General features: G+C 45.5%; 2 long non-coding RNA genes and 1 pseudogene across 2 annotated transcripts; all 3 read left to right on the top strand.

The window, feature by feature from the left end:
- Positions 1 to 1,401: 1,401 nt before the first annotated feature.
- LOC114677185 (U6 spliceosomal RNA) lies at positions 1,402 to 1,501 on the top strand (annotated as a pseudogene).
- A 10,780-nt stretch (positions 1,502 to 12,281) lies between these two features.
- On the top strand, positions 12,282 to 14,652 carry LOC114676903 (uncharacterized). Its single transcript, XR_013415788.1, has 3 exons — positions 12,282 to 13,918; positions 14,056 to 14,153; positions 14,547 to 14,652. It is a non-coding gene; the product is annotated as an uncharacterized LOC114676903 (long non-coding RNA).
- A 907-nt stretch (positions 14,653 to 15,559) lies between these two features.
- On the top strand, positions 15,560 to 23,619 carry LOC114677111 (uncharacterized). The gene is made up of 4 exons (XR_013415307.1): positions 15,560 to 15,625; positions 20,078 to 20,200; positions 20,949 to 23,254; positions 23,347 to 23,619. It is a non-coding gene; the product is annotated as an uncharacterized LOC114677111 (long non-coding RNA).
- Positions 23,620 to 25,036: the final 1,417 nt, after the last annotated feature.

Below are 25,036 nucleotides of genomic sequence, written 5' to 3'. Positions count from 1 at the left end.
AACAAGCTTGCTGGTCTTTCCCTGTCCTATAAAAGAGCATACCTCTTCTGTAACCAGAAGACCCCTTTGATTAGTTAAGGCTGGGCAGACTGAGATGAGGGTGTGTGTGTGTGTGTGTGTGTGTGTGTGTGTGTGTGTGTGTGTGTTGAGACAGGGTCTCACTCTGTCACCCAGGCTGGAGTTCTGTGGTGAGATCAGAGCTCACTACAGCTTCTACTTCCTGGGCTCAAGCGATCCTCCTATTTCAGCCTCCAGAGTAGCTCGGAGTATAGGAATGTGTTACCACACCCAGCTCATTTTCTAATTTTTTGTAGAGATGAGTTTTCACTGTGTTGCCCAAGAGATTTCACTGGTCTTCAACTCCTGGCCTCATGGGATCCTCCTGCTTTTGTCTCTCAGTGGCTGGCATTATAGGTATGAGCCACCTCACCTGACCTGCAATGATTTTTCAACAGTATACTTTCTCTTTTACAGAGCCACCTAAGCTAAAGATTCCCTTGAGAACAAGTACTGTCCTGTGGTTTCATGGCCTTTCTTCCATTTGTGGTTCTTGCCAAGTGGAATTTCAATGACATCTTATCAAGATGGATAAACCCAAGTTTCCTGGTGCTGGAATAGAGAAAATGGATGCACAAGTAAGTCCCACTCAGCACCCATAGCCCAGGCATAGGGACCTCAACACACCTGAGCCCCAGACGTCACCTTTCATTGTGAGTAGCTCTGAGATGACACTTCTGGTTAGTAAATGCCTACTGGCAATAGTTTATATAACAGCAAGTGAAGGAATAAATAGTCACCAAAACATTTTCTGTCCCCAACTCCAGCATTAATTGCATTAGATAGTTATTTTATGAAGAATTTTCCTATGCCACAGTCCTGACCATATCTTCAAGTGAACAGAAAAATTCTATTAAAAAGTGAACCTTCTGTCTCACTCTGTTGCCCAGACTGGACTGCAGTGGTGCAATTATGGCTCACTGCAGCCTCAACCTCCTGGGTTCAAGCAGTCCTCCTGCCTCAACCTCACAGGTAGCTGGGACTACAGGTGCTTGTCACCACACCTCACTAATTTTTCCATTTTTTAAATATTTGGATTCCACAGGACTGACTTTGAAAACTTGAGTACGCATGGATTTTGGTATACACAGAAATGGGGTAGCTGGAACTAATCTCCCCATATACCAAGGGACAAATTGTATCTGTTTTTACAATTATACTGTAGGGTACATTATGTTCCATGACAATGGTAATTTTTAATGACAATTTTTAATTGAGTGAAATTACCATAAAAATAATAATTTGCTGAGCTGTTACTAGGTGCCTATAAGTACTATAGATTTTTTAAATTCCCCATATCTCTTCCTTATTTCACTTAACCACTCTATCTTAAATTACTCATGCTTGCTTCAGTAGCACATGTACTTAAGTTGGAACAATAGAGAGTTTGGCATGGCCTCTGTGAAAGAATGACATGCAAATTTGTGAAGCATTCCATATTTTTTAAAAAATGAGAAAAAAATTACTTCTAGATTTTCACTGTGTTTGTGCATATCACCTTTTGTTTAGGTTGAATTATATCCAAAGATGATATTTCCGGAAGTGAGATTACTGTGAGTGACGGTATGTGCATTCTTATTACCCTTGATGTAAATTGCCAAGCTTTCAGGCATGGTGGCTGTCAGCCTGTAATTCCAGCACTTTGGGAGGCTGAGGTGGGAGGACTGCTTGAGGCCAGGAGTTGGAGGAGGCAGTATAATGAGTCACTGTCTGTATTATTTTAAAAAAATTTCCAAGCTTTATCCTGGAAGGTTTGTATACAATTTAAACAGCACTGATAGTACAAGAAAATGGCCATTTCACTGCACCTTCACTGGCACAGGTATTATAATTTAACAAGTTATTTTCTGTGTGATAAATAAAAGACTTCATATTACTTTGTCACCTTTTTTTTTTTTTTTTTTTGAGACGGAGTCTGGCTCTGTCGCCCGGGCTAGAGTGCAGTGGCCGGATCTCAGCTCACTGCAAGCTCCGCCCCACGGGTTTACGCCATTCTCCTGCCTCAGCCTCCCGAGTAGCTAGGACTACAGGCGCCCGCCGCCTCGCCCGGCTAGTTTTTTGTATTTTTTAGTAGAGACGGGGTTTCACCGTGTTCGCCAGGATGGTCTCGATCTCCTGACCTAGTGATCCGCCCGTCTCGGCCTCCCAAAGTGCTGGGATTACAGGCTTGAGCCACCGCGCCCGGCCTTTTTTTTTTTTTTTTTGAGACACAGTCTCGCTCTGTCACCCAGGCTATAGTGCAGTGGTATGATCTTGGCTCACTGCAACCTCTGCCTCCAAGGTTCAAGCAATTCTGCCTCAGCCTCCTGAGTAGCTGAGATTACAGGCACACACCACCACGCCTGGCTAATTTTTGTATTTTTAGTAGAGATGGGGTTTCACCGTATTGATCAGGCTGGTCTCAAACTCCTGACCTCGTGATCTACCCACCTCGGCCTCCCAAAGTGCTGGATTAGAGGTGTGAGCCACGTGCCTGGCCTGTTTGTCACATGTTTTATCTTTCGTTGTGTTAGCTTATTAGCTTTGTTTCTTTATTGTCCTTTTTTTTTTTTTTTTTCTTTTTTTGAGATGAAGTCTCGCTCTGTCTCCCAGGCTTGAGTGTAGTGGCACAGTCTCAACTCACTGCAGTCTTGACCTCCTGGTCTCAGGTGATCCTTCCACCTCAGTAGTTGGGTTTATGGGCACATGCCACTATGCCTGGCCAATTTTTTTTTTAATTTTTAGTAGAGACAAGGTCTTCCTTTGTTTCTTAGGCTGGTCGGGGACTCCTGGCCTCCAGCAATCCCCCCACCAACCCCTCCCAAAATACTAGTATTATAAGTGTGAGCCACCATGCCTGGGCTGTCCGTGTCTTTTCCATTTGTTTATAGAATTAATTTGTCTTTTACTAATGCGATGATCTGTTTAATCTTTTACTAAATTATAAAAATAGTAAATACTTTTAAATAAATAAGTGAAAAATTTCCTTCAGTCTTTAGACCCATAATCTTATCTCAGGAAATAATTGCTATTGAGAAAATGGGCCATGTCCGTCAAGATACATACATGGCAATTGAACATCACTTCACATTTTCATATTTCGTGGACATTTGTGCCAATACCTATTGATCTATCTTAATGCTTTTCATGGTTGCATAATATTTTGTTATGTAGATGTATCACAGTTTACTCATCAGCTGCTGTAGGCATTTAGGCTCCTTCTAATATTTCCTTTGAGCTCTTTATATAATTAAAAGTTAACCCCCTCAGCCAGGTGTGAGGTCACACCTGTGTGGTGTTATAGGCAGGTCAACCTGTAATCCCAGCACTTCGGAACGTTGAGGTGGGAGGACTGCCTGAGTGTGGGAGATCACCACCAGCCTGGTCAACATAGCGACACTTTGTCTCTACTAAAAATTAAAAAAAAATTGAGCTACACATTGCACTGTACACCTATAGTCCCAGGTACTGGGGAGGCTAAGACTGGAGGATCACTTGAGCCTAGAAGGTTGAGGCTGCAGTAAGCTATGATCACACCACTGCACTTTAGCTTTGGTAAGAGCAAGACTGTGTTTCTTAAATAAAATAAAAATTAGATGGGAATATTGCTGGAGCCCTGGAGGTTGAGGCTTCAGTTAACTGTGATTGCACCACTGCAGCCCAGCCTAGGCGATAGAGCAAGACCCTTTTTCTAAAAATAAAATAAAATAAAAAGTAACCTTCTGTTATATTTCCTAGTAACACTTTCCCTCCTATGTTTCTGCTGGAAGCCCTTGCATTTTGTTTGTTTTTCACATACCATTTAAAACTTTTAAGTACTGATGTATGTCTGTGTCATCCCTCTTTTTTATTTTCTTGTTTTTTTTTTTTCAAGGAATGTATTTTTGTCACTCCAGCTGGATCTACCATGAAAGACTTCTGAATCCAGGAAGAGAGACTGACTGGGCAACATGTTATTCAGGTACAAAAAGACTTGGACTATAACTCAAAAATGATCAAATAATAGTGCATGCATCAAGTGCAATGGGAAGCTCTTCTGGAGGGTGAGAGAAGCTTCCAGTTAAGGTGACATTAAAGCCAGGTTCTGAAAGATGAGGAAGAGTTGTATGAGAGTGGGGAGGGAAGGAGGAGGTGGAGGGATGAGGAATGGGCTGGGATGGGATGGAGTGAGCTGCTCAGGCAAGGAAACCAGCACTGTACAGACCTGGACAATGAAGATGTCACATTTTGTTCAGGGAATGGTGAATTAAGTGTGGCAGGAATGCTTTGTAGAGACAGTATATGGAGTTTTGCCCAAGACCTCATTACAGTTTCTAAGTTTTTGATGTTATCATGCCTCACTGTACTTGTCAAACAGTATGATGATCACAATAACATCGAGCATAGTATTTCATTAATTCTCACAAAAACAGGTAGGTGCCACAGTTTTCCCCATTTTATGCACGAAATGATGAAGACTTGGGGTTAATGAACGATTTGCCCAAGCTTGCCTGGATATTAAGACTGAGTCAAATGTTAGGTCTGGTCTGACTTTAATGCTTGCCTTGTTCATGAGCACCGTGCACTGTCTCTCCTATGCAGTTAAGCAGGTAGACAGGTAAGAGAAGAACTCATGTTTCTCTCTTCTCACACTCTAACCAAATATGTGTGTGGAGTTTCTACACCAATTCTCCAACTCTCTGGACACCAACTGTGTATTCCACAATTCCATTTTGACACTACCTGGGGTTAGTGCAGACCTCACAGGTAAGGGGCTAAGTCCCACGAGACCACCCTTACTTCAGATGCCAATTGCAAGTCCTAGGTTGTCACCTGTATTTCGACCAACCAGTTAGAAATCAGGGTTTCCCATGACTCTCTTCTTGAGTTTAGTTATTTGCTAGAACAGCTCACAGAACTTAGAAAAACGAGTTTTTCCTTTTCTTTCTTTCTTTTTTTTTTTTTTTAAAGACAGGGCCTCGTTCTCTTGTCCAGGCTGGCGTGCAGTGGTGCAATCGTAGCTCATTGAAGCCTCAACCTCCAGGGCTCAAGTGATTCTCCTGCCTCAGCCTCTCAAGTAGCTGGAATTACAGGGTTCCCACCACCACATCTGGCTAATTTCTTTTATTTTTTGTATAGATAGGGTCTTGTTATGTTGCCCAAGCTGGTCTCAAATTCCTAGACTCAAGTGATTTCCCCCTACCTCTGCCTCCCAAAGTGCTAGGATTACAGGCATGAGCCACCTCATCTGGCCAGCTTATTTTCTGTTACTGGCTCAATGTAAAGGCTCCATCTCAGGAACAGCCAGTGAAAGAGGTGCACAGGGCAAGGTAAGTGGGGAGGGGCACAGAGCTTCCATGCCCTCTGTTGGGCACACTACCCTCCCAGCACCTCCTTGTGTTCAGCGACACAGAAGTTCTCCAACCCTGTTGTTTGGGTTTTTATGGAGGCATGATTGATTGACCATTGGTAGCTAAGTCAATCTCCAGTCCCTTTTGCCTCCTGGAGTTCGGCAGGTGAGGCTGAAAGTTCCAAGCCTCAAGAAATGTGGTTGGGGCTGGGCGCAGTGGCTCATGCCTGTAATCCTAGCACTTTGGGAGGCTGAGGCATGTGGATCACTCGAGGTCAGGCTTTTGAAACCAGCTTGACCAACATGGTGAAACCCCATCTCTACTAAAAATACAAAAATTAGCTGGGCATTGTGGCACATCCCTATAATTCCACCTACTCAGGAGGCCGAGGTAGGAGAATTGCTTGAACCTGGGAGGCGGAGGTTGCAGTGAGCTGAGATTGTGCCATTGCACTCCAGCCTGGACTACAAGAGCCAAACTCCGTTTAAAAAAATAAATGTGGTTGGTTCCTCTGGCAGCCAGCCCTCCTCCTGAAGCAGTCTGGGAGCTTGCAGCCACTCTGTCAGCTCAACAGCATCCCACATGCATTCTTACCATGCTGCAGATCTGAAAGACCTTAGAGGCCCTTGTGTCAGGAAACTGGGACTAAGACTAAATATTAAAACAGGAAATGCTCCTGTTACCTCGGTCACTAAGGACTCTATAACAGCTTTAGAAGCTCTATGCCAGGAACCAGGGGCAGAGACCAAATGTATATTTCTTTTCTTATATTTGAGATAGAGTCTCGCTCTGCCACTGAGGCTGGAGTATGGTGATGTGATCATAGCTCACTGCAGCCTTGACCTCCTAGGCTAAAGCGATCCTCCACCTTAGCCTCTCCAGTAGCTGGAACTACAGGCATGCATCACCATGTCCAGCTGATTTTAATTTTAATTTTGTAAAGGCAGGGGGGTCTTCCTATGTTCCCCAGACTGGTCTCAAACTCTTGGCCTCAAGCATTCCTTTCTCTTTGGCCTCCCAAAGTGTTGGGATTACAGATGGGAGCCCCCATGCCCACCAATCACAAGGATCTTTATAAGAGAAAGAAGGAGGTAGGAGAGTCAGAGTTAGAGAAGGAGATGTGGTGATGGAAGAAGAGGTCAGAGAGGGAGATTTGAAGATGCTGCACTTCTGGCCTTGAATATGGAGTCAGGGGCCATCTTCAAGATGAGTCAAGGAATGGGGGTGGCTTCTAGAAGCTGGAAAAGGCAAGGGAGCACATTCTCTCTAGAGCCTCCAGAAGGAATGCAGCCCCTTTGACACCTGACTTTAGCCTTAATATATCTAGTTGGGCTTCTGGACCCCAGAACTGTAAGGTGGTAGATTTGTGGTGTTTCAAACCACTAAATATAGGGTAGTTTGTTGTAGCAGCAAGAAAAAATGAACATGAAGCTGGGGCTTTATGTTACAGTTGCTCATGCCTGTAATCCCAGCACTTTGGGAGGCTGAGGTAGGAGGATCGCTTGAGCCCAGGAGCTTAAGACCAGCCTGGACAACATAATGAGACCTCATGTCTAAAAAAGTTTTTTTAAAAAGGCCGGGCGCGGTGGCTCACATTTGTGATCCCAGCACTTTTAGGAGGCCGAGGGGGTTGGATCACAAGGTCAGAAGTTCAAGACCAGCCTGGCCAATATGGTGAAACCCCATCTCTACTAAAAATACGAAAATTAGCCAGGTGTGGTGCCTGTAATCCCAGCTACTCAGGAAGCTGAGGCAGAGAATCACTTGAACCTGAAAGGCAGACTTTGCAGCAAGCCGAAATCGTGCTGTTACACTTCAGCCTGGATGACTGAGACTCTGTCTCAAAAAAAAAAAAAAAAAAAAAAAATTAGATAGGTGTTGTTGCATGCAGCTGTAGTCTCAGTTCCTAGGGAGGCTGAGGCGGGAGGATTGTTTAAGCCCAGGAGGTTGAGGTTGCTGTGAGCTATGATTGCACCACTGTACTCCAGCCTGGGCAATAGAGCAAGACTTTGTTTCAAAAACAAAGAAAGAAATGAGCATGGTGGGAATGGGGACAAATGGCAATGTTGAGTAGAGTGGTCAGGGTTGGCCTCATAAGTGAATATTGAGCAAAAGTTTGAAGCAGATGATGGAGCTGGCCAAGGTGCTGAAGGAAGAGCATCGTAGCCTGAGTCAACAGGATAAAGGCATTAGGAGGAAACTCCCTGGTGTGTCTGAAGCTCTGGAAGGAGGTCAGTGGAGCAAAGAGAAAGAGGGAGCAAAGTTGGCGAGGAGGCCAGGGAGTTGCTGGGCTGGGATCGGTACAGATCGCGTAAGCCCTGGGATGCTATTGCTGGGGCTTTGGTTTTACTCTGACTAAAATGGGAGCCACCGAGGGGTTCTGAGCAGAGAGGCGACATGATCTGTCTCCTAATTTAAAGCACGCCCTGGCTGCCAAGTTGAGAAAGACTCTGGGAAGATTTGTGTAGAAGCATGGGGGCCAAGCTGTGGCAACATCCCAATGCGAGATGATAGTGGTCCTGACCTGGTGCACAGTGGTGGTGAGAGATGGTCAGAGCATGGATTCATGTTGAAGTCAGTCAATAGGATTTCATGACAGACTGGATGTGAGCTGCGAGAGAAAGCAGGGGTCAAGGTTGAGTTTGATTCTAATTAAATTATTGATTAAAAAAAACCCTACTGCCTTTTGCAATCCTACCAAGTAAAGGAATGTAGATTTAAAAAATCCCAAGTCAGGCCAGGGGCAGTGGCTCACACCTATAGTTCCAACAGTTTGAGAGGCAGAGATGGGAGTGTGTTTTAAGGCCATGAGTTTGAGAGCAGCCTGGGCAACGTAGCAAGGCCTCCTCTCTACAAAAATAAAAGAAAGAAATTTAATAAAATAAAATAAATATAGCCGGGAATGGTGGTGTGTACCTACTCAGGAGGTTGAGGTGGGCAGATCTCTTGAGGCTAGGAGTTTGAGGCCAGCTTGGGCCACATATTAAGACTTCTCTCTCTAAAAAAATTAATAATAATTTTTAAAAGCCTGACATGGTGGTACTTGCCTGTATTTCCAGGTATTGGGGCAGCTGAAGCAGGAGCATCTCTTGAGCCCACTTGGTCAAGGCTGCAGTGAGCTATGATTATACCACTGCACTCCATCCTGGGTGACACAGTGGGACCCTGTCTCAAAATATAAATACAAATGAAATGAAATCCCAAGTCAGACCAGTCCCTTCTAGGCTATGTAGGCCTTGCAACCACATAGTGGCATGATCGGGTTTGTGTGGCTGTGGATAGGAGACCCCTGCCCAATTGTTGTTGGCTTTATAATCAGTTTATTTTTCAGTATAGTAATCAAATATATTTCATCATACTTGATGGTCTCAGATATGTGTGGGTTTTGGAATTCCCCTTGGAACAGGTTGTAACATCTTATTTGCTCCATCATTCCATTATTTTTAAAATCTGATCCGTGTTTAATAAGATCAGAATTGATATTAGACTACCTCGTCAGTTTTGATTATTGAGAAAATGAAATTATGTTGTTTGCACTTTATCCAAGATTGGTGTCATATTGGGTAATTCTAATCAATACTTGAACAAATGCAAAATTAGAGCTTTATCATGAAAAACTATGTCATTCTTGAAGAAGATGCCATTTCTTTTTTTCTTTTTTTTTGTTTAAGATAGAGTCTTGCTCTTGTCGCCCAGGCTGGAGTGCAATGGTGCGATTTTAGCTCACTGTAACCCTTGCCTTCTGGGTTCAAGCAGTTCTCCTGCCTCAGCCTCCCGAGTAGCTGGGATTATGGGTGCCCGCCACCACACCCAGCTAATTTTTGTATTTGTAGTAGAGACGGGGTTTCACCATGTTGGCCAGGCTCGTCTCTCGGACTCCTGACCTCAGTTGATCTGCCTGCCTCAGCCTCCCAAAGTGCAGGGATTGCAGATGTGAACCACCATGGCCGGCCTCCATTTCTTTTTCGTAGTCTTTAGCAAACAGCTGCTATTGTTGCAGACTTGCTATTTAGGCACTTAGGAACTTTTCACTAGAAGGCATGTAAAGAAAGATCATGGGTATTTGTAATGAATTTAGCATTCATTCTTTGCATGACTGTCCCCAGAGCTGTAACTTTACTAATGAATTCTTTAGAAACCACTTAACTAGCAACCAAGCCTAACCAGCCACTCACCCTCCTTATTCAGTGCTCTTTTGTTCTTGTCTATTTCTCCTCCAACTTGGCTACACTCACAAAGGGATACAAACTTGCATTTGTTTTCTTTCCTTTTTAGAGACAGAGTCTTGCTCTGTTGCTCAGGCTGCAGTACAGTGACGTGGTCATGGTTCACTGTAGCCTCAAACTCCTGGGCTCAAGCAGTTCTCCCACTTCAGTCTCCCAAGTAGCTGGGACTACAGACGTGTGCCAATTTTTTCATTTTTTATTGTAGAGATGGGATCTTGCCAGGTTGCTCAGACTGGGCTCAAAACTCCTGACCTCAAGTGATCCTCCTGCCTCAGCCTCCCAAAGTGCTGGGATTACAGGCAGGCATGACTACCTGTGCCCAGCCCCCTATTATTATTATTTTAAATAATAGCTTTGTTAAAATATTATTCACATGCCATTCACTTTATTTATTGAAATCTGCAATTCAGTAGGTTTTAGAATATTCAGAGCTGTGCATCGATTACCACAGTCACTTTTAGAACCTTTTATTACCCTATAGAGAAATCCATACCCCTTAGCCACTACCTCCTACTCCCCCAACCTGCCTTGGCTCCCAGCCTTAGGCAACCATTGATTCATTTTTTTGTCGCTATAGATTTGCCTAATTTGGACAAATAGAATTGTACAATATGTGATCTTTTGTGGCTTTTTTTCCCTCTTAGCACAATGTTTTCAAAGTTGCTTTATGTCATAGTGTGTATCAATATTTCATCCTCCTATGGCTGAGTAATATTCCATGGTAGAGACACGCTGCATTTTGTTTATCTGTTCATCAGTTAGTGGACATTTGGGTTGTTTCCATGTTTTGGCCATTATGAATAATGCTGCTATGAAGATTGTTGTACAATATATATTTGTGTGGATATATATTTTTATTTCTCTGGGATATATGCCTAGGAGTGAAATTGTTGCATTATATGCTGACTGTACTTTTTGAGAAACTGCCAGACTGTTTTCTTAAGTGGCTACACCAGTTGGGTGTGATGGCTCACACCTGTAATCCCAGCTACTCAGGAGGCTCCGATGGGAGGAATTGAGCCCATGAATTCAAGACCAGCCTGGGCAAGATAGTGAAACCCTGTCTTGATTTAAAAAAAAAAAATCTAATTAAAATGACAGGAAAAGAAATACCCAAACAAAGTGTTTACACGATTTTATGTTCCCACCAGTAATGTATGTGGGTTCCAATTCCTCCACATCTTCCACATCTTCACTGCCATTATTTTTTTTTCTAGATAGGGGCTGCTCTGTCTTTCAGGCTGCAGCCCAAGGACACCATCACAGTCACTGCAGCCTTGACCTCCCAGGCACAAGTGATTCTCTCATCTCAACGCCTGGCTAATTTTTATATATTTTTGGAGTGATCGGATTTTACCATGTCACCCAGGCTGGTCTCATACTCCTGGCCTTGAGTGATCTGCCCACCTCAGCCTCCCAAAGTTCTGGAATTACAGGCTGAGCCACCATGCCTGGCCTTCACCAACATTTGTCATTATGGTTTTTTTTTTTCCTTTTATACCTTAAAGCAGTATAAGAACAAGTGTCTTCAATTATAGGAAACAACATAATCCCAGGGCATTTGGAGGCTAAGACAGGAAGATGTGTTGATGCCAGGAGTTTGTTTTCTGTTTTTTTTTTCAGACAGAGTCTCACTCTGTTGCCTAGGGTGGAGTGCAGTGGTACGATCTTGGCCCACTGCAACCTCCGCCTCCCAGGTTCAAGTGATTCTCCTGACTCAGCCTCCCAAGTAGCTGAGACTACAGGTACACGCCACTACTGCCCGGCTAATTTTTGTATTTTTAGTAGAGTCGGAGTCACCATGTTGGCCAGGCTGGTCTCAAACTCCTGACTTCAGGTGATTTGCCTGCCTCAGCCTTCTAAAGTGCTGGGATTACAAGCATCAGCCACCATGCCCAGCCTGATACCAGAAGTTTTAGACCAGCCTGGGCAACCTAGCAAGACCTTGTCTCTACAGAATATTTAAAAATTAGCCAAATGTGGTGGTGCCTGCCTATAGTCTCTCTCTCTCTCTTTTTTTTTTTTTTTACTTTTTGAGACATGGTCTGGCTCTGTCTGAAACTCCTGGGGTCAAGTAATCAGTCCTCCCACCTCATCCTACCAAGTACTAGGGACCACAGGTGCATGCCACCCAGGTCTTGCTATGTTGCCCAGGCTGGTCTTGAGCTCCTGGCCTCAAGCAATCCTCTCACCTTGGCCTCCCACAGTACAAGGATTACAGGTATGAGCCACCATGCCTGGACCCTATCCTGCCTATTGAGAACCAAAAGAAGGATCCAAATTCTCCTTAGCTCAACTCGAGCCATTTCCTGATTGCATCATTAGCAAGGAGCTGGTTATTGGGCTGTCCAGACCTCCCAAGTGGCACAGAAATGAGGTGAGGGAGTTTTCCTGCTGCTCCGCTCTGTGAGGAGTTGGAGGATGATGTTTACTCGTTTGCAGAGAGAGATGCCTTGTAGGCACCTTAGGATGGAGGGGACCCTGATTCCAATGTCGTTTTTTTCTTTAGAAACAGGACCTTGCCCTGTCACTCAGGATGGAGTTCAGTGGTCCAATCACGGCTCACTGTAGCCTCAAACTCCCAGGGTCAAGCAATCCTACCACATCAGCCTTCCCAGTATCTGGGACTACAGGTGAGCACCATGACACTCAGTGAATCTTGTTGTGATTTTTTTGTAGAGATGGGGCCTCAAGTGTGTTGCCAGAGCTGACCTTGAACTCCTGCACTCAAGGGATTTTCCTGCCTTGGCCTCCCAAAGTATTGGTATTACAGGCATGAGCCATTGTGCCCACTGTCTCTGGTTCTTAACCTTCTGCCTCCCTCTTCCACTTTTAAAGAATGCTTGTAATTACATGGACTCTTCTAGATATTCCAGGATAATCTTGTTTTAAGGTCAGCTGATTTTCAACATTAATTTTATCTGTACTCTTAATTCCCCCTTCCTATGCAATTGTGCTGTGTAACATAGGACATGAACAATTGGTGGGGGTGGGGGTTATTACTTTGGCTACCACAGTAACTGTTTTGTGCTAGGTACTGAGCTAAGCACTGGTGAATTAAGCATGAATAACACACTCTCCCTAATCTCCATCCATTCACGGGAGGAGCACCTCACCTGCCATGCTCCTGAGAATCTGGGGAGTCAAGGAAGTCTTCCGTGAGGAGGTGATGCCAAAGCGGACAAGTGACAGAGGAGCTGAAGCTAGCCAGGAAGAGAGTAGAGGTTTAAGGGGAAGCGTATTATAAGCAGAGGGCATCACCCACTTCAGAGAGTCCCAGAGGAGAAAGATGAGGCTCAGCTGGACTCCATAGTAGGTGAAATGGAGAGGGGCAAGCAGTGAGGCTGCCTTGCAAGGCAGGGCAGAGCAGGGGCTGTTAAGGAGTCTAGACTTAATCCCGGAGGCAAGGAGAAGTGATGTAAATGGGGGAGTAACGTGATGAGATTCACGGATTAGAGACATGGTTCAGGCTGCTGTAGCGAAGGCACCAGGAGGAGCAGATGGCTCAGTGGGTGTGCAGGAGACCTCTCACTGAGTTTAGGAAGAGGTTTTTAAAATAGAAGAAGTTTGAGTAATTTAAATGATGGTGGGAAGGAGCTAAAAGTGGGGGATAGGTTAAAGATACAGGAAAGTGGGAGGAAGAACTGACAAGTGAGGTTCCTGAGAGGGCAGGAGAAGAGGAGATTCCCATAGGGGGATTAATACTTTCTTTTCTTTTTCTAAGACAGGGTCTTACTCTGTCACCTAGGCTGGAGTTCAGTGGCATGATCTTGGCTCACTGTAGTGTAGACTTCCCAGGCTCAAGGGATCCTCCCACCCCAGACTCTCAAGTAGCTGGAACTACAGGTGTACACCACCACCACACCTGGCTAATATTGTTCTTTTTTTTGGGTAGACACAGCGTCTCACTATGTTGCTCTGACTGGTCTCCAACTCCTGGCCTCAAGCGATCCTGCTGTCTAGGCTTCCGAAATTGCTGAGATTACAGGCATGAGCCATAATGCCTGACCTCTGCTAGTTCTGTATTCTCTAGAGATGTCTTTACTTCGTGCTAGTGTGTCCCTCATTATGCTGATCCTCTGTTAAAATTAATACCTTTTTTTCTTTTGAGATGGAGTTTCACTCTTGTTGCCCAGGCTGGAGTGCAATGGCGCTATCTCGACTCACCGCAATCTCCGCCTGCCGGGTTCAAGTGATTCTCCTGCCTCAGCCTCCTGAGTAACTGGGATGACAGCCATGTGCCACCATGCCCAGCTAATTTTGTATTTTTGGTAGAGACTGGGTTTCTCCGCGTTGGTCAGGCTGGTCTCGAACTCCTGACCTCAGGTGATCTGCCTGCCTTGGCCTCCCAAAGTGCTGGGATTACAGGCATGAGCCATTTCGCCTGGCCAAAATCAATACTTTTATATTAAATTGACATATATGTATTTTTTTCTGATACCGGGTCTCACGCTGTCACCCAGGCTGGAGTGCAGTGGCACAACCTCTGCTCATCGCAGCCTCCACCTGCCAAGCTCAAGCAATTCTCCTGCCTCAGCCTCCCACGTTGCTGGGATTACAGGTAAGTCCCACCACGTAGCTAATTTTTGTGTTTTTTGTAGAGATGGGATTTCACCATATTTCCCAGACTGGTCTCAAACTCCTGAGCTCAAGGCAATCCACCCACCTTGGCCTTCCAAAGTGCTGAGATTACAGGTGTGATCCACCTTGCTCATTCCAGTTTAAACTTTTGAGTTGTTTGTGTCTCCTGATTGGACTCCTACAAATACAGAATTGATGCTAGGAAGGGTACCAGGAGATAGACCCACACAGATAGGATTTGGGAATAGGTTTGGTTATCCAAGGAGCAGTGCTGAACTCCTTCCTAATGGGATATAGGATGCTGGTGATTTCCAGGAAGTGACCTCACAATGACTCAAGCTACCACTTACTATTGATTGTGGTGAAATGCCAGGTGAAGCGTATGCCCTGTGAGCTTAGGGGTGCTACAGTTGACCACTGCCACAGTAAAGATGACTCTGAAGAATGGCATGGGATGGATCCTTTCGAATGCACTTGAGCAGCGGTCTCCAAACAAAGGGCCATAGAACCGGAGGTGAGCAGCAGGCGAGTGAGGGGAAACTTCATCTGTATTTCTAGCCCCTCCTATCGCTTGTATGACCACCTGAGCTCCGTGTCCTGTCAGATGAGCAGCAGCATTCGATTCTCACAGAAGCACGAACCCTGTTGTGAAGCATGCATGCGAGGGATCTAGGTTGTGCACTCCTTATGAGAATCTAATGCCTGATGTTCTGTCACTGTCTCCCATCACCCTAGATGGACAGTGTCGTTGCAGGAAAACAAGCTCAGAGATCCCACTGAGTCTACATTATAGTGAGTTGTAGAATTATTTCATTATATATTATAATGTAGTAATAATAGAAATAAAATGCACAGTATATGTAATGCATTTGAATCATCCTGAAATTATTCCCTCCACTCCCAGTCTGTGGAAAAATTGTCTTCCACACATTCACTCTGTTTTTTGGTAGAGACAGGGTCTTAATATATTGCTCAGGCTGATCTCAAATTCCTGGCCTCAAGTAATATACCTCTCGGCCTCCCAAAGTGCTGAGATTACAGGCGTAAGCCACCACCCTCAACCAAGACTTATTCCTTAAACCAAATAAAAATTAAGTGAGATGACTTGAGACCAGGTGGTCGAGGCTGCAGCGAGCCCTAATTGCACCACTGCACTCCAGCCTAGGTGACAGAAAATAAAAAATAAAATAAAAATAATGTCTCAAAAAATAAAATAAAATACAAATTACCCTTGTATGACATTCCCAGTAACTTTCCCTCCTAAATGTTCCCCACAAGTCTTTGAATTTTGTTTAATTTTCACACGCATACCATTTAAGACGTTTAAAACTTCCGTCTATCTGTGTCATCCCTTTATTTCAAAAGAATGTCTTTTTGTCACTTCCAGCTGGATCTACCATGAAAGACTTCTGAATCCAGGAAGAGAGACTGACTGGGCAACATGTTATTCAGGTACAAAAATACTTGCACTGTAACTCAAAAATGATCAAATAATAGTGCATGCATCAAGTGCAGTGGGAAGCTCTTCTGGACAGTGAGAGAAGCTTCCAATTAAGGTGACCCTTGAAGCCAAGTCCTGAAAGATGAGGAAGAGTTGTATGAGAGTGGGGAGGGAAGGGGGAGGTGGAGGGATGAAGAATGGGCTGGGATGGGATGAAGTGAGCTGCTCAGGCAGGAAGACCAGCACTGTACAGACCTGGACAATGAAGATGTCACATTTTGTTCAGGGAATGATGAATTAAGTGTGGCAGGAATGCTTTGTAGAGACAGTAGTCTGCTTGTATGGAATTTTGCCTGAGAGACCTGACTACAGTTTCTAATTTTTTGATGTTATCATCCATCACAGTCCTTGTCAGATAGTTTGGAATAGGTATAATGATCACAATAACACCAAGCATAGTATTTCAGTAATTCTCACAGAATCACAGGTAGGTGCCACAGTTATCCCCATTTTATGAATGAAGTGATCAAGACGTAGGAATAATGAGTGATTTGCTCAAGCTCACCTAGATATTAAGACTGAGTCAAATGTTGGGTCTGGTCGGACTTTAATGCTTGCTTTGTTCATGAGCACCACATATTGCCTCTCCTATGCATTTAAGCAGGTAGACAGGTGACAGAAAAGCCCGTGTTTGTCTCTACTCACACACTTCTGACTGAATGTATGTATGGAGTTTCTACACCAAATTCTCCAATGCTCTGGATATTAACTGGGTATCCCATGATTTTATTCTGATACTACCTGGACTTAGCACAGACTCCACAAATTAGGGGCTCAGTCCCACGAGACTGTCCTCACTTGAGATGCCAGTGGCAAGTCCTAGGTTGTCACCTGTACTTTTGACCAACCTGTTACAAATCAGGGGTTCCCATAACTCTCTTCTTGGGTTTAATAATTTGCTAGAACAGTTTACAGAACTCAGAGAAACAGTTTATTTTCTTTTTTTCTGAGAGAGACGGTCTTATTTTGTTGCCCAGGCTGGTGTGCTATATTTGTTTTCTTTTTTTTTTGAGACAGAATCTCCCTGTGTCATCCAGGCTGGGGTGCGATGATGTATCATAGCTTATTATAGCTTTGACCTCCTGAGATCAAGCGATTCTCCCACCTCAGCCTCCGAAGTAGCTGGGACTACACATGCATGTCACCCATGCCTAGCTCATTTTTGTAGTCGGTGTTTCACCATGTTGGCCAGATGGGGTCTTGTTGTGTTGCCCAGGCTGGCCACAAATTCCTGGGCTCAAGTGATCCTCCCACCTCATCCTTGTAGAGATGGGATTTAGTTTATGTCGCCCAGGCTGATGTCAAACTCCTGGGCTAAATCGATTGTCTCACCTCAGCTTATCAAGTAGCTGGGACTACAGGCACACACCACCATGTCGGGCTAATATTTATTTTTATTTTTTTGTAGAGGTGGGTCTCACTATGTTGTTCATGCTAGTTTCAAACTTTGGGCCTCAAATGTTCCTCCTGCCTTGACCTCCCAAAGTGTTGGGATTATGGGTGGTAGCCACCATGCCCAGCAATCGCAGGGTCTTTATAAAAGAAAGAGGGTAGGAGATTCAGAAGTGGAGCAGGAGATGTGGTGATGGAAGCAGAGGTAAGAGAGGGAGATTTGAAGATGCTTCACTTCTGGCTTTGAAGATGGAGTCGGGGCCATGATCCAAGGAATGGGAGTGGCTTCTAGAAGGTGAAAAAGCCAAGGGAGCACTTCAGAGTCTCCAGAAGGAATGCAGCCCTGCTGATACCTTGACTTTAGCCTTAATAGACCTAGTTTATGTTTCTGGCCCCCAGAACTGTAAGATGGTACATTTGTGGTGTTTTAAGCCACTGAATGTAGAAAACTGCAAACTATATTGCAGCAGCAAGAAGAAATGAACATGAAGCCAGGCATGATGGCTCATGCCAGTAATCCCAGCACTTTAGGAATTTAGGCAGGAGGATTATTTGAGGCCAGGAGTTCAAGACCAGCCTGGGCAACATAGTAAGACCCTGTCTCTACAAAAAATGAAAAAATTGGCCAGGCATGGTGGCTCACGCCTGTAATTCCAGCACTTTGGGAGACCGAAGTGGGCAGATCACCTGAGGTCAGGAGTTCGAGAGCAGCCTGGCCACATTGCGAAACCCTGTCTCTACTAAAAATACAAAAATTAGCTGGGCATGGTGGCACGCACCTGTAATCCCAGCTACTTGGGAGGCTGAGGCAGGAGAATCACGTGAATCTGGGAGGTGGAGGTGGCAGTGAGCTGGGATTCCACCATTGCACTCCAGCCTGGGCAAGAAGAGTGAAACTCTGTCTCAAAATAAAATAAAATAAAATAAAATAAAATACTAAAAAAATTAGCCAGGCATGATGGCATGAACCTGTAGTCTCAGCTACTCGGGAGGCTGAGGTGGGAGGATTGCTTGAGCCTGGAAATTTGAGGTTGCAGTGAGCTGTGATTGTGTCAGTGCACTCCAACCTTGGTGACAGTGAGATCTTGAAAAAAAGAAGGCAGAAAGTAAAGAAGAAATGAGCATGGTGGGCATGGGGACAGATGGCAATGTTAAATATTACGGTCAGGGGTGGCCTTCTAAATGAAAATTGAGCAAAGACTTGGAGGGGAAGGAGCTGGCCAAGGTGCTGAGGGAAGAGGATTGTAGGCAGAAACAACAGAATAAAGTGTCCGAGGTGTGTCTGAGGCTCTGGAAGGAGGCCAGTGGAGCAGAAGGAGAGAGGGAGAGAATTAGGGGATGGGGCCGGGGAGTTGCTGGGTGGGGATCAGTACAGATCACGTAAGCCCTGGGAGGTTATTGCTGGGGCTTTGGCTTTGACTCTGACTCAGATGGGAACTGCAGGAGGGTTCTAAGCAGAGAGGCGACATGATCTGTCTCCCAGTTTAAAAGCATTCTCTGGCTGCTGAGTTGAGAAAGACTGTGGGAAGATTTGGGTAGAAGCATGGGGGCCAAGTTATGGCAACATCCAGGTGGGAGATGATTTTGGTCCTGACCAGGGTCATGGTGGTGTAGAGAGATGGTCAGAGGGGAGAAGTAGGGGAGGAGGCCAGGGAGTTGCTGGGTGGGGATCTTTAGTGTGTGTTGAAGACAGTCAACAGGATTTCCTGACAGACTGGATGTGAGAGAAGGCAGAGGTCAAGGTTGAGTTTGATTCTTACTGAATTATTAAGTAATTGAAAAAAACACTACTGCCGTTCCCAATCCTAGCAAGTATGGGATGCTAGATTAAAGAAATCTCTTCAAGTTCATTGCAGTGGCTCATGTCTGTAGTCCCAGCTGTTTGGGAAGCAGAGATGGGAGTATCTTTGAAGGGCAGGAGTTTAAGACCAGCCTGGGCAACACAGCAAGATCTGCTCTTTACAAAAATATTTTTCAAAATTAAATAAATGTAGCTAGGCATGGTGATGTGTACTTGTAGTTTCAGCTACTCAGGAGGCTGAGGTGGGCAGATCTCTTGAGGTCAGGAGTTTGAGGCCAGCTTGGGCAACATAACAAGACCCTCACTCTACAACAAAATTAAAAAAATAGCCAGGCATGGTGGCACTCAACTGTAGTACCAGCTGCTGGGGAGCTGAGGCAGGGAGATGGCTTGAAGCCAGGAGGTTGAGGCTGCAGTGAGCTGTAAGTGCACAGCTGCACTCTAGTCTGGGTGACAGAGCAGAACCTGTATCACAGTACAAATAAAAGAATGAAATCTCAAGTCAGAGCCTTTCAGCTCTACAACCCTTGCAAACCCTGAGCCATGCAGTAGGGTTTGCATCGCTGGGAATGAGGAGACCCTTGCCCAGTGTTGTTGCCTGACTAATCAGTGTTTTAAGCATTTATTAATCAGGGTGGGCGCGGTGGCTCACACCTGTAATCCCAGCACTTCAGGAGACCCAGGCGGGTGGATCACCTGAGGTCAGGAGTTCAAGACCAGCCTTGCCAACATGGCTAAACCCTGTCTCTACTGACAAAATACAATAATTAGCCGGGCATGGTAGTGGGCGCCTGTAATCCCAGCTACTTGGGAGGCTGAGGTAGGAGAATCGCTTGAGCCTGGGAGGCGGAGGCTGCAGTGAGCTGAGATTACGCCACTTCACTCCAGCCTGGGTGAAAGAGCGAGTATTATATCAACATGTAATGGTTTTATTATTAATATGTAATGAATGTTAAATATTTTAAGAATCTTGTATTGTATCAACATGTAATGGCTTTATATGTGAATATTTTTAAAATTCTGTCTTATTTTCTAGTTTTAATATACTTATTTATATAAAGAAATAGTCTTAGAGGTCTTTAATAAAGTTAAAAAATGTAAAGACATCCTAGACCCCAAAAGATTGAGAACTTCTAGTTTAGAAATATTCAGAATAAGCCACATACAACTTGCTACTTGAACTATTTTTTTTCTTTGTTTTTTATTTTAGGAGATGAGGTCTCACCCTGTCACCCAGGCTGGAGTACAGTAGTACTATCACAACTCACTGCAGTCTTGAGCTCCTGGGCTAAGGATCCTCCTGCCTGAGCCTCCTGAGTAGCTGGGACTATAGGTATACATGACGACACTTGGCTAATTTTTAAATTGTTTTGTGGACATGGGGTCTCACTTTGTTGGCCTGGCTGGTGTCAAACTTCTGGCCTTAAGTAACCCTTTCACCCCTGCCTCCCATCCTAGAGGTATGGGCTGCCACAACGAGCACTTGTTCAATTTTCTAAACAAATAAAACATTTCTAAAGTAAGGCTGTAGGATGATGGCAGGAAGATAAAAATAGAAAAACAGAAGAATAAGTTCAGATGACTTACACATATTCTTTTGACAGCAAGAAGAACTTTTAGTATATACATTCCTTGCAAACAAACATAAGGCAAATAAACAGTGTTGTATAGGAACGTCAACACACACTACAATATTCCCACTTTGCTGACATGAGTTATGGAAATTTTGTGGTTTACTTGAGTATCGCTATCAGTATTTTGCTTCTCTGATCATTTTTATGAACTTCCTCATCTGTTAACTTCTCTCCAAGGTATGTCATATCGTGACATACTGCTGCTGCACAAACATGGCCAGTGTCTTCCTCTTAAACATGTTGAATGCTTTCTTAATTTCTTTTACCCTCTGTCTCTGTGTTTTGCATTTTTCTTACCTTTATTGTGAGAAACTCGAGAAAGTCAGTCATACTAATTTATCGCCATTTGCTTTATTAATTTATACTTTTCTTATACGGAATTTTGCCCAACAGGCCTCATTACAATTTCTAACCTGTTTTGTTTTATTTTGTTTTTTTCTGAGGCAGAGTCTCGTTCTGTTGTCCAGTCTGGAGTGTAGTAGTGCTATCACAGTTGACTGCAGCCTCAACCTCCCAGGCTCAAGCAATCCTCCCGTCTCAGCCTCCCACGTGGCTGAGACTATAGGTGCTTGCCACTATGCCCAACTAATATTTGGAATTTTCCTATACGTGGGTTCCAGAGGGGTGACGGCGAAACGTGAGTAAGCATGGAGTTTGGTATATGCAGAGATGGGGGGCTGGAACTAATTCTGTCTGTATACCGAGGGACGACTGTATATGTTTTTACAATTATGCTGTAGGACACATAGTATTACATAGCCTTGAAAATAATAATTTTTAACTGAGTGGAGTAATGATAATATTGATAAAAGTAGCAGCTGGCCAGGTGTGGTGGCTTACACCAGTAATCACAACACTTTGGGAGGCTGAGGCAGGAGGATGGCTTGAGGCCAAGAGTTTGAGACAGGCCTTGGAAACAAAGGGAGTCACCATCCCTACAGAAAAATACATGAATTAACCTAGTGTGGTGGCATGTTCCTGTAGTCCCAGCTACTTGGGAGGCTGAGGTGGGAGGATCGCTTGAGCCCAGGGAGGCTGAGACTGCAGTGAGTCATGATCAGGCCTCTGCACTCCAGCCTGGGTGACAGAGTGAGATACTGTCTCAAAACAACAAAAAAGTAGCAGCTAACATCAACTGAGCTTTTACCAGTTGCCTGTTAATACCATGGTTTAATTTCTTATAACTGTTTCTTATTTCACTTAACCACTCTGTCTTCCGTTACTCCCAGATTTTCACTGTGTTTGTACAGATGACCTTTGTTTAGATTGAATTGTCTCCCCAAGGTATTTGCAGAAGTAAGATTACTGTGAGTCATGGTGAATGGACATTCTCATTACCCTTGATGTCAATTGACAAGGTTTTGGGTGCCTCCCAGCTATAATCTCAGCACTTTGGGAGGCTAAGACAGGAGGATTGCTTGATGCCAAGAGTTGGAGGAGGCAGTTTGGCAGTATGGTGAGACCCTGTCTCTATTATTTTAAAAAATTGTCAAGCTTTACCCTGGAAGGCTTATATACAATTTAAACACCCCTCATAGTATAAGAAAGTGCCCATTTCACTGCATCTTTGCCAGCACAGGGTATTAAAATTTAATGTCATTTTTTGTTTTTTTAAATTGGTAAAAGACCTCATATTACTTTACTTGTCACATTTCTACATCTTTCCTTAGCTTATTAGCTCTATTTCTTTTCTGTCTGTAAATGGTTGTTGTTGTTTTGTTCTTTGAGACAGGGTCTTGCTCTGTCACCCAGGCTTGACTGTAGTGGCATAATCATGACTCACTGCAGCCTTGATCTCCCAGGATCAAACTTCAGCTTCCTGAGTAGCTGAGACTACAAGTGTGTACCACCACTCCCAGCTAATTTTTTTCTTTTTTTGAATAGAGACAGGGTCTCACTGTGTTGTCCAGACCGGTCTCTAGCTCCTGGCCTTAAGCAGTCCTCCTGTGTTAGCTTCTCAAATTGCTGGAATTTTGGGTATGAGCCACCATGCCTGGCCTGGGCTAGTCCTGATTTCTCTAGAGTTCTCTTTACTTTGTGCTAGCCAATCTCTCATTATGCTGTTCCCCTGTTACAATGAATAATTCTCTGGATTAAATTTTACCACTTTAAACTTTTGAGTGGTTTATGTCTCCTGATTGGACTCTGACTAATATGCTCGGAAGGGTCCCAGGAGAGAAACTCACACAGATGGGATTTGGGCATAGGTTTGATTTTCCAAGGGACAGTGCTGAGTTCCTTGCCAATGGGAAATGGGATGCTGGTGATTTCCGGTAAGTGACCTCACAGTGACTCAAGCTACCACTTACTGTTGATTGTGATGAAATGCCAACTGAGGCACATGCCTTGGGAGCTAAGTGGTTGCTGCAGTTGACCACTATGAAGACTGGTGTGGGAAGGGTCCTTTTGGATGCACTTGAGCGGGGGTCCCCAACCCCTGAGCCATGGAGCTGTAAGGAGCCACACAACAGGAGGTGAGTGGTAGTGAGTGAGGGAAGCTTCATCTGTATTTACAGCCACTCCCCTTTGCTCACATTCCCGCCTGAGCTCCACCTTCTCTCAGGTCAGCAGCAGCATTAGATTCTCATAGGAGCACGCACCCTGTTGTGAACCGTGCATGCGAGGCATCTAGGTTTTGCTGTCCCTATGAGAATCTAATGCCTAATGATCTGTCACTTTCTCCCGTCACACTCAGATGGGACCATCTAGTCGCAGGAAAACAAGCTTAACATGCCCACTGATTCTACATTATGGTGAGTTCCATAATTACTTTCCTATATATCACAATTTAATAATGGAAATAAAGTACCTAATAAATGTAACATACTTGAATCTTTTGGCCCAGGTCTTGCCTCCCGGCAGCCTCTGCAGCCTCTCCAGGCCCCAAACTTTCTCCAGTCAGCCTCTACAGACCAAGCTCATGACTCACAGTGGTCTATTTAGGCCCGTACCCTACCTCACAGCGGTCTCCGCGGATAAGGCTACTGCCTCACAACAGCCTCCACAGGCCCAGCTCCATCGTTACCACGGCCTCTTTAGAGCCAGCTTCTGCCTCCCAGTCTTCTCTCCAGGCCCAGAACTTTCTCAAGTCGACCTCACCAGACCTAGCTCCTGCCTCTCATTGCCCTCCCAAGGGCCAGCATTTGCCTCACGGCCACCTTCCGAGACCCAGCTCCTGTTTTACAGTGGCCTCATGAGGCCCATCTTCTGACTCCCGGCAGCCTGTACAGGCCCAGCTCCTGCCTTACAATGGCCTCTTTAGTCCCAGCTCCTGCCTCTTTGCAGGAGGCCCAAATGTCCTCAACTCCAGGCCACAAAATCCAGGCCCAAAATGTCCACAAGTCGGCCTCTGAAGGCCCCGCTCCTGCCTTTCGTTGGCCTCTCCAGGCCCAGCTGCTGTCCCCAGGTGACCTCTACAGGCTGCGCTTTTACTTCTGGCTGTGCCTGGAGGCCCAACTCCTGCCTCAGAACAACCTCTTTTGGCTCAGCTCCTGCCCAGTTCCTGGTGGCCTTTGAAGGCCCAAAAGTGCCTCAAGTCAAGCTTTCCAGGCCCACCCTCTGCCTCCCAATGGCCTGGACAGGCCCAGCTCCTACGTAACAATGGCCTCTCCAGGCCCAGCTTTTGCCTCACGGACATGTTCTCCAAACAAGCTCCTACCTGCCTCCCGGCCAGCTCGATGGGCCCAGATCCTGCCTCACACTAACCTCGTTAGGCCCAGCTCATGCCTCACTGTGGCCTGTCCAGGCCCAGGTCCTGCCCCCCGACAGGCTGTCCGTGCCCAAAACTTCCTCAAGTCAGCCTCTCCAGTCACAGCTCCTGCCCAACATTGGCCTCTTTAGGCAGGACTCATGCCTTGATGGCCTCTCCAGGCCTCTCCAGGCCCAGCTCCTGCATCCTGGCAGCTTCTCTAGACCAAGAACTTTCTCAGGTCTGCCATTCCAGGCCCAACTCCTGCCTCCCGTCAGCCTCCATAGGCTCAACCTCTGCCTCGCAGGAGACTTTCCTGGCCACCTAGGCCAAGCTCCTGCCTTTCAGCAGCCTCTACAGGCCCAGCTCCTGCCTCTCAATGACCTCTCTAGAGCAAGCTCATGCCTCACAGCGGCCATTCTGGCTCGACTTTTGCCTGTCGGCAGCATCTCCAGGCCCAGAACTTCCTCAAGTGGGCCTCTTCAGGCTCAGCTCTTCCTCCTGACTGCATCTCCAGGCCCGTCTCCTACGTCACAACAACCTCTTTCAGCTCAGCTCTTGCCCAGCTCCTGGCAGCCTTTATGGGCCCAAAGCTTTCTCACATCAGGTTCTCTAGCACAACCTGCCTCCCAGCAGCTTAAATAGGTCCAGCTCCTGCGTGACCATGGCCTCTCCAGGCTCAGCTCTTGCTTAACGGGGTCCGTCCTTGGCCAAGTTCCTGCCTGCCTCCCAGCAGGCTCGAAAGGCCCAGCTCCTGCCCCCGACAGTCTCTCCAGACCAAAATCTTCCTCAAGTCAGCCTCTACAGGCTGGTCTCTTGCCTCACACTGGCCTCTCCAGGCCCAGCT

The sequence above is a fragment of the Macaca mulatta genome, chromosome 3 (assembly GCF_049350105.2).
Source record: "Macaca mulatta isolate MMU2019108-1 chromosome 3, T2T-MMU8v2.0, whole genome shotgun sequence".
Lineage (NCBI taxonomy): Eukaryota > Metazoa > Chordata > Mammalia > Primates > Cercopithecidae > Macaca > Macaca mulatta.
This window is presented reverse-complemented; position numbering and strand designations above follow the sequence as displayed.